Here is a 7,022-nt window from a genome sequence, read left to right on the forward strand (position 1 = left end):
TTTTAAAAGCACAACACAAAACAAAATGTATATGGGTCTTTATATTTGTATTTGCTTAGGAAAAGTTGTGGAAGGGATATATGGGCAACCATGAATTGCAGTAATCTCTTTGTTATGGAATAAGAAAGGAGACTGAGGAAAACACATTTTCCAGATGTGATTAGAAGTAGTCTCTATGGCAGCACTATGCAATAAAATATTTTGCGATGCAGAATTAGAAAAAACTATTTTAAAATTCATATGGAACCATAAAGGAGTCTGTATAGCCAAGACAATCCTAACCAAAAAGAATAAAGCTGGAGTCATCATCCAACTGAATTTCAAACTATACTGTAAAGCTACAATAACCAAAACAGCATGGTACTGGTATAAAAACAGACACATAGACCAATGGAACAGAATAGAGAACTCAGAAATAAGATCACACATAATCTTCAACAAACCTGACAAAAACAAGCATTAGAGAAAGAATTTCCTATCTAATAAATGGTGCTGGGAAAACTGGCTATCCAATTGCAGAAAATTGAAACTGGATCCCTTCCTCACACCTTATACAAAAATTAACTCAAGATGGATTAAAAACTTAAGTGTAAAACCCAAAACTATAAAACCCTAGAAGAAAATCTAGGCAACACTATTCAGGACATAGACACAGGCAAAGATTTCATGATAAAATTGCCAAAAGCAATTGCAACAAAAGCAAAAATTGACAAATGGATCTAATTAAACTAAAGAGCTTCTGCACAGCAAAAGAAACTATCAACTGAACAGGCAACCTACAGAGTGGGAGAAAATTTTTGCCTTTATTTTTGAGATAGAGTCTCACTCTGTCACCCAGGCTGGATAGCAATGGCACAATCTCAGCTCACTGCAACCTCTGCCTCTCAGGTTCAAGCTATTCTCCTGTCTCAGCCTCCTGAGTAGCTGGGATAACAGGCACCTGCCATCGTGTCCAGTATTTTTGTAGAGACAGAGTTTCACCATGTTGGCCAGGCTAGTCTCAAACTCCTGACCTCAGGTGATCCACCCACCTCAGCCTCCAAAAGTGCTGGAATTATAGGCTTGAGCCACTGCACCTGTCCAAAAATCTTTGCAATTTGTCCACCTGACAAAGGTCTAATATCCAGAATTAGATAGTACAAGGAACTCAAACAAATTTACAAGAAAAAAAAAAAACCATTAAAAAGTGGGCAAAGGACATGAACAGACATGTCTCAAAAGAAGACATTCATGCAGGCAACAAACATGTGAAAAGAAAGCTCAACGTTACTGACCATTAGAGAAATGCAAATCAAAGACACAGTGAGATACCATCTCACACCAGTCAGAATGGCCATTATGAAAAAGTCAAGAAACAACAGATGCTAGTGAGGTTGTAGAGAAACAGGAATACTCTCACACTGTTGGTGGGAATGTAAATTAGTTAAATCATTGTGGAAGATGGTGTGAAAGAATAATCAAGCAAAATAAAAATTAAGAATACTTGTTTACAAAAAAAAAAAACCATTTTGTGATGATGGAAATGTTCAAGACTGTGCTGTCCAACAGGGTAGCTCCTAGCCAATTGTGGTTACTGAGCACTTGAAAAGTGGCTAATGCAACTGAGGACTGAATTTTTAATTTAATTCCATTTTAATTAATTTTAATTTTAAAATAGCCATAAATGGCTAGTGGCTTAGTGAACAGCACGGCTCTAGAATCAAAATGAATGTATCCACAGCCTTTTTCCACCACTTTCAAGTTATTTAAACACAAGTACATTTCTGAATGCCTCAATTTCTTCATTTATGGAATCTGGATGATAGGAATATTTTACTAGTAAGGTTGCTGTGTAATCTCCTCAGAACCATACTTATACATTGATATAATTATGTCACCTCCTATTTAATACTTTGTGTACTTTTGAAATTTTGTACAATAAACATGTATTTCCTTTGTAAGTTTTATAAAATATATTTTTTGAAAGCTAAAACTTCACTGGTTTTGTATAGTCTCTTCCATGAATAGAAAAAAAATGCAATTTGAGTCCCACTTTTCCCTCTACCCAATTACAAGTTAAGGCTGACATTATTAAATGGGCAATGGTATAAAGTCAAAAATGGCTGACCTGTGGGTTCCTAAGAAGCCTGAGACTTCTCTGGCTTAAGCTCACATTTTTGCAGTGAGGCACTACTGGTTACCTTCCTGGGTCTCTAAGGCTACTTATTTCCTTGAATTATTTTCCTTCCCCTCTCACATACCTGAGATGTTCCACCCTTTAGAACTATCATGACCTACTGTCTTCATGGAGCTTAGCATCTAGAGGTGGAGAAAGAGAAAACAAGTAATCAATTAAATGTTGTAACAGATATTATGAATAAAAGAAACAAAGCTGTAGACAAAAAAAAAAGGTTGGCAGAAATATTGATCAAAAAAGGTCTTTCTGAGAAAATGACTATGATGATTAATTTTATGTATCAACTTGACTTGGTCACAGAATGCCTACATAGCTAAACATTATTTCTAGGTCTGTCTGTGAGAATGTTTCTGGACAAGATTAGCATTTGAATTGGTGGACTGAGTAAAGCTGATGGCCCTCCCCAGTATGAGTGGGCACCCTCTGGTCTGTGAGGATCTGAATAGAACAAAAAGGTGGAGGAAATTAACTCTGCCTGACCACCTGAACTGGAACATCAATCTTCTCTGTCCTCAGTGAATCTGGTTTGCAGGCCTTTAGACCCAGACTGTCATCTACAACATCAGCCCTCTGTCTCTCAGGCCTTTGAACTACACTACCAGTTTTTCTATGTCTTCAGCTTGTAGACAGCATACCAAGGGACTTCTCAGCCTCCATAATTGTATGAGCTAATACCATATAATAAATCTCTTCCTTTATAGGTAGAGAGAGAGAGAGATGCCATGAAGTGAGCCAAAGGCATAGCCTTGCAGATAGAGGAAACAGAATGTGCAAAGACACTAAGCTGAGAAATAACTTGGAATTTCCTAGACATATAAAGAAAGCCGGTATGACCAGAAAACAGTGAGTGAGGGAAAGGTGATGTGGGCCATACTTGAATAACTACCAGAAAAAAGCCATATGACACAGGCCAATGGAAGAACTGGGGGTTTATTCTAAGGACTATGTCTAGATAGATTACGTAATATAATTCACATTTTAAGGTTATTGCTTTGTCAGAAATGGAAGAATAATGACCTTATAGCCCATCAAGCCCTCCTCTTGTTGGCTATTATCAAAAACGGCATCAGTGAGGCTGGGAATGGTAGCTCACACCTGTAATCCCAACACTTTGGGAGGCCAGGAGTTTGAGACCAGCCTGGGCAACATGCAAGATCCTGTCTCTACAAAAAAACATTTATAAAATACATTTTTTAAATGGCAGAAGGGCTCTTTTCACTCTAAGGGGTCATTTCAGTTACCTATTGCTACATGCAAAACACATCAAAGCTTAATGGCTTAAAACCACATTATATTAATATTTCTCATGTTTCTGGAGCATTGTCATTTGGGGTCACTTATGCAGTTGCTATCAGATGATGACTGGGACTGCAATCATCTGAAGTCTTGACTGGGCTGGACATCCAAGATGGCTCCCTCCCATGGCTTGCAGTTGATGCTGGCTTTTGGCAGAAAACTCAGCTGGGCTGTCAACTACAGTATCTAGCCAGACTCTTCATCTGCCTTGGGCTGCTTTCATTATGACAGTTGGGTTCTGAATAAGAGCATCAAACAGGGAGCATCTTAAGAACAAGTGTTACAAGTGGTCCAAGTGAAAGCTGCAAACCTTTTTTTTTTAGACAGAGTTTCACTCTTGTTGCCCAGGCTGGAGTGCAGTGGCACGACCTCGGCTCACTGCAACCTCCACCTCCCCGGTTCAAGCGATTCTCCTACCTTAGCCTCCCAAGTAGCTGGGATTACAGGTGTGTGCCACCATGCCTGGCTAATTTTTGTATTTTTAGCAGAGACAGGGTTTCACCATATTGGCCAGGCTGGTCTTGAACTCCTGACCTCAGGTGATCTGCCCACCTCAGCCTCCCAAAGTGCTGGAATTATAGGTGTGAGTCACTGCGCCTGGCCTGAAAGTTGCAAGGCTTCTTATGATCTAACTTCAGAAGTTCCCATAACATCACCTCTGCCACATTCTATAGGTTGAAGATCACTGAGGCTAATCCAGATTCAAGGTGAGAGGAATTATATTTCACCTGTCAATGACTGGACACTGTGTTAGTTATCTACTACTGGTAAAAACAAATGAACAAAAAAAAAGCAACTATACTGACTTTAAATCACATATATTTATTAACTCATAGTTTCTATGGGTCAAGAATCTGGGCAGGGCTTGACTGGGTCCTCTACTTTAGGGTCTCTTACGAGCAAGCAACCAAGGTATCTGCCAGGGCTGGGGTCTTATCTGGAGGCTCAACTGGGAAAGGATACACTGCTCATTTGCATGGCTGTTGGCAGATTTTAGTTCCTTGTGAGCTATTGGACTGAGGGCCTCATCTTATTGCTAGCCATCACACAAAAGCTTCCCTGAGTTCCTCGCCATGGGGGTCTCTCCGTATGATGATATCTTACTTCATTAAAGCCAGAAAGGAAGAGAGCCATTATAGAAACTGGTAGCAACACAAAAGTTGCAATCTCATTTGCTTCATTCTGTTGGTTAGATGCAAATCACTAGGTTGGTCCACACTCACGTGTAGGGGATTTCACAAGGATGTGAATATCGGAAGTGTGAATCATTAAGGACCCTCTGAAAGTCTGCCCACCACAAGTACAAAAGAATGCAGGGCTGTCTTTAATCTGCCACAGGAGCTTGCTACTAAAGACTAAAAGGAGACTGGCAAATATTAATATATTCGACAATATTTACTGAGTGCCAGCTATGTGCCATTCAGGCATCAGAGCAGGCCCAAGAAATACAGGGATGAATAAGACATCACAACTGCCCCCAAGGAGATCATAGGCCAAAAGGAGAGAAAGACCTTTAAGGAAATTGCAGTGTAATAAATGCAAGAATAAAAATACATGCAATGGGGCTGGGCACAGTGGCTCACACCCATAATCCCAGCACTGTGGGAGGCCAAGGCAGGAGGATCACCTGAGCCTGGGACTTCAAGACCAGCCTGGGCAACATGGCAAGACCCAGTTTCTATAAAAATAAAAATAAAAAACACATGCAATGTATAGAATGGCAAAGAGGATGATATAGAGGGGTCTGTCAGGAAAAGACGAAGCCTGACCAGGGTATTGAGAGGTGAATGGGAGTTTATGAGTTAAACGAAGTTACGCTAAGCCATGGAACTAGCATTGCAATAGAACAAAATGAGAAACAGCATTGTGTATTTATAGGATAATGAACCTTTTGGCTTGTCTGGAGGATAAAGTCAAAGAAACAGGAAGAACCAAGAGTGGAAAGTGACCCAAGAAAAGGTGTAGTACCAGGGGCCACATTAAGATGCATCAATTCTCTAGGTCATGAGGTAAAAGACAGAGTCCTCAGTAGGAGAGAAATATAACACATACATACTTTAATCTCATCTCTGCAGGGGTTGCATGGAGAATTAGCTGAAGGGAAGTGAAGGGAGAGGGAGAGTAGACAGGGGAGGCTAATGCAGTAATCTAGTACAAGTTAACCGAATTAGAACTGAAAGCATAGCTGTGGGGAATGGAAGGCTAGTTATGGATTAAAGGCAGTCATGGGATATAATCAATAGGCTGTACTTACTGTTTGTAGTGGATGAAAGAAGAGCTTTGGGAAAGAATGAGGCAAGTTGGAAAAATCCAGGCTACATCTTGTTTTTGGACTCAATGCTGTTTGTGGAAGAAGGAGGGGCTAAAAAAGGTTAAGTGCTCATCTGGACACAGAAGGCTGCAGCTGACTGTGAAATACCCAGGTGGAAATGTGAAGCTAGCAGTTTACAACTGGTTCTGTAGCTCAGGAGAGACACCTGACTGCAATAGAGATTTAGGACTCTCCAGTGAGTAGGGAGAAGATTCCTAGAAAGAAGTACACAGCAGGATGAGTCCTGAGGGACATAAACACGAAAGGACATAGAAAAAGAGGATCCAGCCACCGCTGCTAAGAACAAATGTAGATGTGTTAGTTTGTTTTGCGTTGCTATAAAGACATACTTGAGGCTGGGTAATTTATGAACAAAAATGTTTATTTTGGTTCGCCATTCTGCAAGCTGTACAAACATAGTACCAGCATCTGTTCAGCTTTTGGTAAGGCCTCAGGAAGCTTTTACTCATGGCAGAAGCCACAAGGAGAGCAGGCACGTCACATGGAGAAAGAAGGAGCAAAAGAGCTGCCAGGCTCTTTTAAACAATCAGCTCTTGCATTTACTATTAGAGCAAGAATTTCCTCATTACCACAGGGAGGGCACCATGCCATTCATGGGTGGTCTGCCCCCAGGATCCAAATACCTCCCACAAGGACCCACTTCCAACACTGGGGATTACATTTCAACATGAGATTTGGAAGGGACAAAAATAAAAATGATATCATTCTGCCCTGGCCCCTAAATGTCATGTCCTTCTCACACTGCAAAATATAATAATGCCTTCCCAATAGTCCCCCAAAGTCTTAACTCAATGCCGCATTAACTCAAAAGCCCCAAGTCCAAAGTCCAAAGCCTCATCTAAGACTCAAGGCAAGTTCCTTCCACCTATAAGCCTGTAAGATCAAAAACAAGTTATTGATTTCCAAAATACAATGGTGAACAGGCATTGGGTAAATATTCCCATTCCAAAAGAGAGAAAATGGCCAAAGGAAAGGGGCAACCGGTCCCATGCAAGTCTGAAACCCAGCAGGACAGACATTAAACCTTAGATATCCAAAGTAATCTCCCTTGGCTCCACATTTCACATCCTGGACACACTGGTGGGAAAGGTAGGCTTCCAAGGTTTGGGCAGCTTCACCCCTATAGCTTTGCTAGGTACAGCTCAAGTGGCTGCTCTCATGAGTTGGAGTCTGATGTCTGTGGCTTTTCCATGCTAGGGTTGCTGGCTGCTGGTGGTG

Source organism: Theropithecus gelada, chromosome 6 (genome assembly GCF_003255815.1).
Source record: "Theropithecus gelada isolate Dixy chromosome 6, Tgel_1.0, whole genome shotgun sequence".
Lineage (NCBI taxonomy): Eukaryota > Metazoa > Chordata > Mammalia > Primates > Cercopithecidae > Theropithecus > Theropithecus gelada.